A 12291-nucleotide genomic window follows, 5' to 3' on the forward strand; every position below is an offset into this window, starting at 1 on the left:
CAATTCGAGAAAACCTTGAGTTCTAGGCATGTTGTAGCGCAAGATAATTAGTGTGCGGACCATTTTCATTTATATAGTGCTCTGTGAACACAAATTAGTTAGCATAAATCAGTTAAGTGACAAAAAATTAGGTGTCTATTTACTTGTGACCACTCAGTGTATATTGTTGGATGTTTAATGAGAAATATAAGTCGAAAGATCTGTGAACCAATAAAAACATAAAATAGTTTGCTGTTAAGCAATATTTTAAACTTTTACAGACCGCATTTACAAAAATGCAAAACTGTGTACCACTCTTTATTTTTAAAAGTGAAAATTTTAAAATGCTGGATCTGAAATGGTCTTTTTTATACATCTCTGGTTTTGGGCCGCAATGGACAAATTAAGAGGAAAGTCGAAAAACATATTCAGTTAACACAATTTTATCATTTTATTCTTTGTGGTTTATACGCTAAAAGCTGGCGAAACATTAGATGTGGAACAAATCCATCTGCCGTTGACGTGATTTTTATTACAAATTTTAGGCCTATTGAATTCTTTTATCCTTAATTCAGTCTTGTTTAGGTAACAAATGTTTCTAAAATTGAGCACTAGGTACGCAGTTATCGCTTTCTGGCGTTGCGTTCAAACTGTACGAGTACACTGTTAAGTTTAGGCTTAGTAAGTATGCTCTTGCTTATACTTTGGATATATATATAAATATATTTTGCTAATTTTTTATCAAAAAATAAGGCATATATTTTCGTTCAATTTAAAGTTAGGCTGTCATGGGTTAAAAAGAGACAGCTAATGGCATTTATATCCTAAGCAAGCAATATAAAGTTTAATACTATTCCCGCCTTTGATCGGAGGTACTTTTGTGCTGTTATTTAATGTTATTGTTAGGCCTAATTGTGTTCGTTGCTGTTGAACGAGAACAGGCCAATTTAACTTTTATTTTAAGACATTTAACGTAGTATAGTCTCAGAAGATTAGGAATAAAATAATACTTTCTAAATCTCATTTAAAGAGAGTGGTGAAAATTTTCCTTTTTCTCTCTGAAGGTGTTGATTATTACCAGCACAAATAATTGAAGTTTATTATATATATATATAGTTATAATAATTAATATAACTACTATTTATATTATTATTAACATTAGCATCTGCATAAGTAGGTTGTTAGACACCAAAATAAGTTTAAAATATCACAATCATTGTTTGACACTGTCTCTAAATCAGTGTTTAACTATTAATTAAATTTAACCATGGGACTGGGAGTGTACTTTGAGTGTTGATACTAGTCATGATGAAGGTGAAAGCACAAAATTGGTAGGTGTGTTTGATGATTGTCCCTCATGGTGATGAAAATTTGTAATTTTTCCTTATGTTTCAATTTGGTATGAAATATGCAAATGTTTATAATTAAACTCCTTATGAAACAAATGTTTAGGTTTGCTTGATAATTTGTGTAAATTACTACAGTAACATGAGGGGTTTTTACTATTAAGAATAATGTTGCAATAACCATGGGAAGCTAATTTTAGACACATTGATGGGGGATTGTATGGAGGCAAATACTGAGGGAGGGAGGTTTCTTAAAGTGCATTAAGGATGTTTTTTATATACAACATTTTCAAAGAGCCAACCAGAATAAGTGTAATTTTAGATTTTGTTAAGCAATAAAGATATGGTTGCAAAAGTTCAAGTAGGAGAACATTTGAGGTTGAATAATTATTGGATAATTAGGTTTGATGTTTTGCTACGTGTTGAAGTAAATATAAATTTAATTTTAGTTTTTAATTTTCAGAAAATCAGTTTTGAAGCCATAACAAAACGTGTCATTACTGAATTGGGATAATAAGTTATAAAAGATAATTGTAAATCAGATTTGGGAAATGTTTTGAGATGAGTTGCTTTTAATTCAAGATAAACATTTCTAAATTGAAGCATAAAAGAAAAAAGTCGGGAATAAATGCCATAAGTTCTTAAGAGCTTGGTTGGAAGATTTATAGAACTATAGGAAAGCAAAGGATTTAGTTAAAAACAAAATTATGTGATACAGTAGGATGCTGATGGCATTGTTTTTGTTGAACACTATGAGATGGTTGAACTTTGAATGTTCCCTTTTGTTTTTATAAGAGGCAATATTTTAAATGTGATCAAAGATCAATTATACAATGTCTTTATTTTTGGAAGGTTAGTAGATGTGGACAGTAACCTGAGGATTGAAGAGCTGGTCATGTTACTTCTATTATTAAATGTGGTGATAACAGTTACTTTGTAAATTATAAGTCAGTTAGTGTGGGAAAATTCTAGAAGATCTGATAAAAGAAGTTTTACAAAATCATTTAGTGAAATATGGTGTCATAAAAGAAAACCAGTATAGATTTGCTTAAAAGGAAACCTTGCCTAACTAATCTGTTAACTTTTTGAAAAATGTTATCTGCAAGATGAAAGAGGTGTGGACTTCATGTACTTAGATTTTCATAAAGCTTTTGACAAGGTCACACAAGAAGGATTGCTTATACACAGGAACCATAGATAACTACAGTAGCAGAGATTGGGAAAACTTTAGTTAATTGTATTGGAGAAAGCAAAAGGTTTTACTAGAGTCCAGTCAAACTGGACCCTTCATACTAGTGGAGTTTCTCAGGGGTCAGCGCTTGGACCTTTTACTTTTGTTATTTACAATAATTATATGAGTAGAACATAATTAGTAGATTGGTAAAGTTAGCATATAACATTTAACTTTGGTATTTTTAACATTACTGAAGATGTTGAGATATTACAAATATATATATATATATATAGATATTACACAGTAGAGCTGATAGAATTTTGATATGGTACTTACTTCCGCTCAAAAAATTTGCTATTCTCATTCGGTGCTGCTCTTTATATGTGAACATTTTCTTTATGCATGCCACAAGCCTTCTGCTCCCCTATTAGAATTGTAATATTCCAATGTGTATCTCATGCAAATCATCATGCGTCACTTCTCCACAAATAAGAGCATGACATGCACGTGTGATGCATGTGACTCCCTCTATACTCGTCTACCGAACTATCACTTCTCGTTTGACAGCGCTTGTGTTCGGACGTGCTTCTTGTTTGTTTGACGATTCACATTCAGCTTACGTTTCCTCATAAAGTGGTTTTCTTTAATTTATTGAATTTTCATTCTTACAGTTTCTTCACTTGAAAAAATTTTATCAGTTAGTTCCAGTCACATTATTTTTTAAATTCAATGCTCAAATTTGGTGGACTCTACACAATAATTTCTGGAGTTCATATTACCACTTCGGGAATCACACCAGTGACTAGCGTTCTTTCTCAGGCCTCAGGTGCCGGGAGATCAAACATTACATGGGCCAGCCTATGGCCTCGTACTTTGCCCTGGTTCCTCCCAAACAGACAGAGCCTGTTCAAAGTGATGAGGACTTGAATTGTCTATTTCTGCCTCCTGATTTTACCAGCCCCCCCCCTCTGAAGAATCAGTTAGACATAACTTGGTCTTTTTGGATTTTGTTTCTCAGGTATGTGATGTTTTATCCCTTTCTCCGATTTTTTATGAGCCACGTCCTTCCTTGTTAATTGATCAATCCTCTCACCCCTTTTTGGTTTTTCCTCTCTCTCTCCTGATTTTTGGGTTCATGCTGATCCACTTGCCTTGCAAATTAAGTGATGGGATTATCATGCCTTGCCTCCCGCAGGCTTCAAAGCAGCTTACGCCTTCATACCATCATGCTGACTGTCCCTTTTTGGACCAACAGTTGTTAGGTGCAATATTGTCTGTTTGGGGGGCTGCTTCTGAATCACCTGTCAGTCTGATCCATGCCCAGTTTTTTTGCCTGCATCTTATCCTTGCAACTATTTTACGGTATCTTTCTTCTCTACACCTCCTCTCTGAGGCTCTTCACAGAAATCCTGAGGGGTTTTCTGTGGATACCTTTTCCTTTCTTTCCTCCACACTTGCTCATTTGTCTTTGGCTCTGGCTTTGCATATGTAGTTTCTCTATTGTTGGGACATTCTAGGTTGTGATGTGATTTTGGCTCTGGTCCGTTTACCATCAACTTATCTTTGGGATTTATGTATGGCCCCATTTTTGCAGAGATACATTTTTGATACAATCCAGTCAATGCTAGAGACATGGGTGGTATCGGTCCACAATCTACTCTTACCAATATTGTTGCATGTTTGTCTCAGTCAGAGCCTCATATGTCACCTATTACCATTTCCCATCCTTCCCCTTCTCAACCCTTACCAGTCTCTTCGTTGTGGAGTGCCTCTTGTCTTTTTTTTATGACACGCCTAACATCGACAATGGTACCTGTGGGAGCTTGGCTTGCCAATTTACTTCATCGCTGGCATTCCTTCATCGAGGATCAATGGATTCTTCTGGTTTTATCAGAAGGATTTGTGATTCCCTTCCTTTCCCCTTTTCATTCTCTCCTACTTGGGATCCTGCATTTATCGGAAGCAGTTTTAGAATTGCTATCTCAGCAGGCCATCGAACTTGTTCTCCATCCTTCAACAGGTTTTTATTCCTGACTTTTTGTTGTTCCATAGTTTACCATGGAGTCTTATCTCACCCTGAGGTAGGCTTTTTCTCTGGGTTTATGGATGACCAAAATGGATGTCGCCAACGCTTATCTCCATATACCTATATCACCCCGGTCTTGTTCTTATCTTTGGTTTGTCCATCTCAGGGTGGTTTATCAATTTCGAGCACTACCATTTGGGCTTGCTTCAGCCCCTAATGTTTTTTGTCAGGTGGTCCAAGCATTTGCTCAACATCTTCATGTTCTGGAGTTGAGTTTTCACTATTACATGGATGACCGGTTCTTCTGGCTTATTGAAAACTGAATTTGGTCAGCCATACTCATCAGTTCCTTTTAGTGGCTGCTTGAGTGGGCAGGTTAATCAAATTAGAGAAGTCCTTCCTCAGACCTACTCAATATCTTGTCCATTTGAGGGTCCTTTTTGACACTTGTATCAGTCAGACCCAGCCTTCTCCTTTCAGACTTTGTTCTATGGAATTGTTAGTTTGCCATACCCACTAATGATTTTGGAGATGTGGTCTTCAATGACATCACTGGACCCTCTCAGTTGTGTCCATATGAGATCCCTTCAGTGGGCTCTTCATGATTTATGGAACCTTTCGCTTGATACTCTTTCTACTCCCATTACCCTTCCTCTTGCCCTGTGAGACAGTCTGGTTTGGTAGTTGAATGAGGCACATACTTCAGTGGGTGTGCCACTTCCTCCTCCACGTCCAGATTTACATCTTTTCACAGACGCATCCCTGCAGGGCTAGGGTGCATGGGTCAACCACCAGGAAGTTTCAGGCCTTTGGTCTGTAGACAAAAGTGCTTTGCATATCAATGTTCTCAAACTTCTAGCTGTATGTCTGGTGTTGAATCACTTCCTTCTCACTCAACATTGTCTGGTTATGGTTGATTCAGACAATTCTATGGTAGTGACACATATCAATCTCCAAGGGGGCACCATGTCGAGATATCTATGTTTTTGGACATTGGATCTCTTATACTGGGCCCACATGCATCACATTCATCTCATTGCATGTCATGCACCAGGTGCTTTCAATCTTATTGTAGATCATCTATCCTGTCCTGACCAGATATATCTTACAGAATGGTCTTTAGATCCCCTTGTTTTCAGGAGCTCTGCACTTGGTGGAGTTCTCCCTGCATGGATGCCTTTGCTAAGAGCCTCAATCACAAGTTACCTCTCTTTTAATCGCTGGTCCCTCATCCTCAGGCTCTGGCAGTGACGCCTTCAGCCTAGATTGGTCCCACAAATATCTTTAAGTTTATCTTCCTATCAGATTACTTCATCAGGTGATCTCTTTCATCTATACCACTTCTTGTCGGGTTTTTGTGATTGCTCCTTGTTGGCCAGCTCAGCCATGGTTCCCACAGTTACAGCACCTGCTACTCTCCCCTCCTGTACCTTTTCTGTTGTCTCCCTACCTTCTTCATCAACCTCGGTCGCTGGTCCTAAATCCCACCCTTCACATTCTGCATCTTCATGCCTGGCGTTTATCTGGTCTTTGGTGAGGAAATCTGGTTTCTCCCGTTTAGTCGCTTTCTTTTTAGCTGGTTCCATACGTCCTTCTTCCAAGGAGGTGTATCAGTGCAAGTGGAAGGAGTTCTGCAGTTGGTTTACAATTTAGTGATTTCCCTCTGATTGGCCTACTCTGGCTTGGGTGGCCAAATTTCTAATTTGGCTTTTTGACCAGGGGTCTTGGGTTATTGGGTGGCTTTATCTCATACCTTCAGTTTTTCTCGATACCATAGAGTTTTTACTTCACCTGTTCTTACCATGTTCTTGCATTCCTTCTGGTTGCGTTGCCCTCCCAGGCAACCTACCCTTCTGGACTGGGATATTAATGTGGTACTCCATTCCCTCACTTTACCTCCTTTTGAACCACTTTCTTTGTGTTCCATGTTTCACCTTTCACTCAAAACATATTTACTTCTCCTTTTAGCCTGTTGACATTGACAGTTGGATTTATTTGCCATTGATGTTTCGTGCACACTTTATCACCTTGCATATCTCCTTTATCCAGATTGCTCTTTCCTCCCAAAGACCTCAGTGACTCGGGAGGTGGCTCCTCCTTTTCGTCTATTTCCCTTCCTTTGCATCTTTACCCTCAACCAGATCTGGATCAGCTTCTGTGTCTGGTCAGGGCTCTTCATTGTAATATTGCCCATATGGCTTCCTTCCATGATACCCGTTGCAGACTCTTTATCCCCTGTCAGTTTTCCTCCCTTTATGATCTTTCACCTTCAACACTTACACGTACTAATGGGTCCAACATTTGAGCAGATTGGTTTATTTCTCCTTACCTTCTTCCTCCCGGAATTTGTTCCAGGTGTCTTCTCTTCAGATTAGACATCTCACCTTTTCATCGTCCATTGGATGAGATTCTACAATAATGCATGTGGACCACGTCCAATACATTTGTCTCCCACTATCTACAACATATCGCAGTTTATTTTTTGTTGGGTTTTTGCCTTCCACCTGTGACCATTCTTCAGACTTCAGCACGACTCTGGTAAGTTTCTATTCATACTTTCTTTACCTTTCAGGGACTTTTTCCTCATTCCCTCATTATATGGATTCCACTCTGTTGGAATTAACTTGAAATCTGCACTGTACAGCTATGTTGATTTGCACTTTATATTCCATAGCTTCGCAATGCTCACGTTGAGATGGGGTGTTCCACAAGATCACTTGAAGGTGAATAACCTTGCTTCTTAAACATGCACGTCCCGGACCATACCACCCACGAACTGCATGGGTAAAGCCGCAGGGGATAGTTGCCCATGCCTGTAGTGAATAGCTTGGTATGGTCTGCTTTTCAAAATAGGGTTTCGGAAGTTATAATTTTCCTACAGTGAAAAATCTGTTTCTAATAGGAACTTACCTCTCACATACTTCCCACCCTTCCTCCCCACTTTCCTCTGGTGCTTAAGTCTTCTGCCTAACTTAGAAGTGATAGTTTGGTAGATGAATATAGAGGGAGTTAAAAGCATCACATGAGCATGTCTTGCTCTTATTGGTGGAGAAGTGACCCATAATGATTTGCATGAGAGACATGTTGGAATATTACAATTCCAATATGGGGAGAAGAAGGTTTATGGTATGTGTAAAGAAAAAGTTTGCATATAGAGGGAAGCAGTGAACGGGAATAGCGGAGATAAGTACTTATTAGAAATTCATTTTCAGTATAGGAAAATTATAACTTTGTTGTTTTTTTAAGACATATTTATAACAAGTAAAGAGAGAAAATTGTGCTTAATTATATACACACACAAATCACTAATTAGGCTTCATGTGAAATATTGTGTACAGTTTTGATTGTATCTAAGAAAGGATATTCACTTATTGAAAGTGTTCAAAGGATGGTTACTGGCGTGATTCCAGAGATGGAAGGATTTTGTTGTGGGGATAGGTTAAGATCTCTTGAGAAAAGAAGAGTAAGGGATGAGTTTACAGTTAAAGCTTATGTTATCTAGGAGATGGATAAAATATTAAAGGGCTCTGATTTCTTTGTGCAGTATTTTGGGGACAGTGAGAGGAGAGGATACAAGTTTAGGATTTGGAAAAAGACAGGTTAGGGCCCAGTTAAGAGTTTAACAAGGTGACTGGCTTATGGAATCAGCAATAGTAAAGGCCAGCATTTTACAAGTTTAATATGAGAGAGAATCAATAATTACCTGAAAACATAAAATGTGGGTTTAAATTTTTACCTTCTCAGTGTAGGTTTGCAAGGGAAGTCTTGAAGTACTAAATAGTTTCTTAGTGTAAGTATGTTATCAAATTTTCTTCAAAAATTGGGATGTAAAATATCAATTCGTGCTGTGTTCATTGCATATCGCTAGCTGAACAACGTGGTTATTTCACAGGGAATAGCTCACCAAACATACCCCAATTTGCTGTGCTTTTATACCTGATCAATTTATGTGAATGATGTAAATGTTAGAAACACTGGGTATGATTTATATATTACATAGATACTTAAATTATGCTTAAGGGTAAAAACTTGTATAATAATCAGCATAGATGAGTTCTACTTGTATAGCATTTGAGATTTTATTTTAGTGTTATGAAAGGGTCAAATTTCAAAACAGCACCAAGAAGTATTAGAATGGCCTTCTCCCCTTATAAGGTTTTTCAAAAATTCAATATTATTTAAATACTTTATTAGTTTCTTGTGATTTAAACATATCTCAAAATTGTATTTAATACAAAAATAATTAAATAATGAAAAAAATTCTTTAACCCTTATTTATAATAAGTCAGTGTTTCATTGTTGTTTTTTATTACTATTTTGGGGTTTTTTCAAAGTTTGGTCCTTCCTTGCTATACAATGTCTCAACCATTACTGTGTTTATTGTATCGCAGTTGATCTGATGAAATGTGTTATTGGGTGAAAGGTCTCAGTTGCACTGGATATAGCAGGTATAGTGTGGTTGGTATTCTTTATTTTTACTTCTTAAGAGTTTTGAGTGGAAAAGTGTTAGTACATTAACTTGCATTTGGAAGAGATCATCACATTAAGTCTGTAAATTGGTTTTTAAAGTAAAATTTTAATTTATAAAAGGTTTTTTCTAGGCAGGTTTTAAATTGCATTATGAAGATAAAGTTATGGATTTTCTTTCAAACATGGAATACTGTTAGAAAATGCCTACCGTTTTCAAGTTCTGGCCTTCACAGTATATAAGGTACACTTGATGTGGTATTTGTACTAGTATATGTATGTTATTTAACTTATAATAAGCTCGTAACAGCCTTTATTGCACAAAATTTGTTAGAAGTGAGAATTTATAAGTGTAATATGTATTAATTATATTTCATAGTACCAGAGGTTGTACAAACACGGTGATGGGCATATTTAATAAAGAGTTTGATGTGACATTACTACAATTATGAATTGCAAAGCCTGACAAGAATCCACTAGCCACACCAGGCTAGCATTGCAGTGTTAATTTGAAGTCTAAAATATTGGTCTTATGGTTTTACCCTACCCATGAAAAGTTAATTTTTCTATATAATGTTTTGTGAATTTGTCTTTTCACTTCTTTAGTATTATAAAGATCTGAAGAAGCAACAAATAAAAACTTGAGAAATGTTATCAGGAAGAAAAAATAATTTTGAGGAATAAAGTATGTAGCATTGCCATGGTTTTCAAATTAACTTGTGTGCTTATATTGGTAATTGTATTGCAGAATGTTTATTTAAAGTTGTGTACACCTTGAACGGAAGGTTGTTTATATTGTAATAGATATTGGGTCAGGTTTTGTGGGACCTGTCTGTCATGGTTTCCACACCTATGGTGACTGGTCACACTTTTCCACAGACAGGTGGGCTGCTTTAGTTCTTACCCAAAGACTTTCTCTTCAATTCATTCTCCTCCTCTCAGTCCTCATCTTTGTTTTCTTTCCTCATCCATCAGATACCACCTATCTATGTCTCGATGATGCAGTGTCAGATTTGTTGGACAAACCATAAAGAGGGTTTAAGACCCTTTTTTGGGGTGTTACTCTTGTTTCTTAATGGTCTCCAAATAGATCAGGGACTGACATTCAGTTGTCAATCTTTCCTCACTCAGTCATTCCACAGTTTCCTATGGAAAATTTATTTTCCCTTCATTATACATTTTTGCCCAGACTGTGGATGACCAAGGTCAGTGTTTTGGATGTGTTTATGCATATCCCCATTGCAGAATCCTAACAATGTTTCCTTCACTTCATTCATTGAGCTATTTCACTTGGTATTGCATCGACCCCCTATGTCTTCAACCACAAAGTAAGTGCCTTTGTTTGCCATCTGCATGGACTGGAACTAGGATTCTATTTCAGCAAAGATGACTGGCTTCTCTGGTCAGTTTCAAGAAGTGTCTTCCCTTCTTTCTTCTGCGGAAAGCTGTCTGTTATGGGTGGCTTGTCCAAACTCAAATCTTTCCTCACTCCCCCACAATATCTTGTTCACCTGAGAATTTTCTTCAACTTCTTTCTCAGCCGTGCTCAAACTTCTATCTGTCTGCCACTATGGAGCTACTAGGATTTGTGCCTTTCATACCGTGTGAGATGCTCTGTTGCTGTTGGGGACTATGATTTCAATGTAACTACTTTTTTCTAGTAGCACATGGAGATGGACCAGGAACCTGTTGTTTTTGGATTTGGGTGTACCACCTTCTTACCGTTGTTCAGATGTCGGGTTTCCGAGTGGCTGATATTGGTTGTGGATCTGCACACGTGCCCTGTCTAATCAGATGGAATGGAGCATCTTTCCTTCTGTCTCATAGGCTTGAGGTGAAAATGGTAGAGACCCTCATCCTACTACAGAATAGATGATAAATACCCAAGGCTACCTGGTTTTATACTAGAGTATGGTCTGATGTGCCTTAGCCATTCTACATTGCAGGGCACATCCATTTCATTTTCCACACCATTACTATATTTGGTTGGGAACCCTCCATCTTACCATCTCCTGGATGTTGATTCCCTGGTGTTTATGTTAGGTGTTGAATTGGACCGACCAACATTTTTACATTAATGAATGTGCTTCAACTAATTTCTATCCATTTATTCAATTCTTACTATCTCATTGGGTGAAGAGTATACCTGGTACAGATGTGATACAGTCTCCCATTGGAGTGTTCTTCTTTCAACAGAGGTTACACCCCATAAACATTCTTGAGATGCTTTCTGAAGGATGCTCTTCTGGGTAACCTTTGCACCAGTCCCTCAACCTCTTCAATGTAGGATTCTAGCTATTGTATGAGTGGAGATAAGATACTGTATCAAAAGTTAATATTTTCCTACACTGAAAATATATTTCTGATAGATACTTACTTACCTGCTCTCTGCTTCTGGTGCTTCTTTTGTGCCTAATCTCGAAGTGAAAGTTAGGCTGAATAGTATAGAGGAAGTAATTTGTCTCAGGAGAGAGTGTCATGCTCCTATTAGTGGAGGGTTGCTGCATGCTTATTTACATACAAAGACACATTAGAACCATGTTAAATGTGAGGTGGGTGGGAGTTTCAAGGCTAGTGGTGAGAAAAAACATTTGTGAATAGAGAGGGCAGCACAGTTTAAAATTTAAATTTATCTTTCAAAAGTGATCTAGTTAGTGTTAAGCACAACAACAAAAATATGTTCTTTCCTTGTTATTGTTGTGACACTATACTTAATGTAGTTATATATTTAGATTAAAATTTAATATATTGACTAGCATTGAGCTAATTATTTCAATGATGTATGAGTGGACTGATAAGCCTGTCATGCTGCTTGTTTTTGTGTTTAAGCCTAATATTTTATATCAATTTGGGAATTTTAATATTATCAACAAGTGTCATAAGTTTGACCTATGAAGGCTTTGGTCACTAATATTAGCACCAAGTATCATTCTGGTTGTTTGGTTAAGATTTTGATGTGGGTTGACTTTGGCCACCTACACTTTCTTAATTTTTCTCCTCTTTTAGTTTCTTTGTCTTTTAATAAAGATTTTTCAATGTGCACCATTAAAGTCCACTTAACAGTTCTCTAATATGAATGGTAACAGTCACTGGTTCAAACACTTATGCTTCAATTTTCAGTTCTAATACAGTTATAACTTCTTAATATCAAATGCTACCCTTGAAATTTCTATATGTCTTTATTTCTGCATGTTTTTTACTTTAATAGTTACTTAATTGACGAATTGCTCCCCTCGACGTGGATTCCTGTATGTGGTGAGGGGACCTCCCAGGGAAGGTTCTGTATTTACAGTTACTTT

At 37.0% G+C, this 12291-nt stretch overlaps 1 protein-coding gene across 3 annotated transcripts in view; it reads left to right on the top strand.

Moving 5' to 3' along the window:
- The first annotated feature begins 622 nt into the window (after nt 1-622).
- The window catches only part of LOC106472900, a 43837-nt gene continuing 32168 nt past the window's right edge, over nt 623-12291 (top strand). Inside the window, exons 1-2 of one of the 3 annotated variants that reach the window (XM_022401445.1) lie at nt 634-660; nt 8917-8973. The gene's annotated coding sequence lies outside the window, so the exon portion shown is untranslated. Of the gene's footprint in view, nt 661-8916; nt 8974-9126; nt 9237-12291 lie in introns of all 3 variants that reach the window. The other 2 variants (XM_013933570.2, XM_013933569.2) reach the window with 2 other exon arrangements.

The sequence above is a fragment of the Limulus polyphemus genome, unplaced genomic scaffold, assembly GCF_000517525.1.
Source record: "Limulus polyphemus unplaced genomic scaffold, Limulus_polyphemus-2.1.2 Scaffold5714, whole genome shotgun sequence".
NCBI lineage: Eukaryota > Metazoa > Arthropoda > Merostomata > Xiphosura > Limulidae > Limulus > Limulus polyphemus.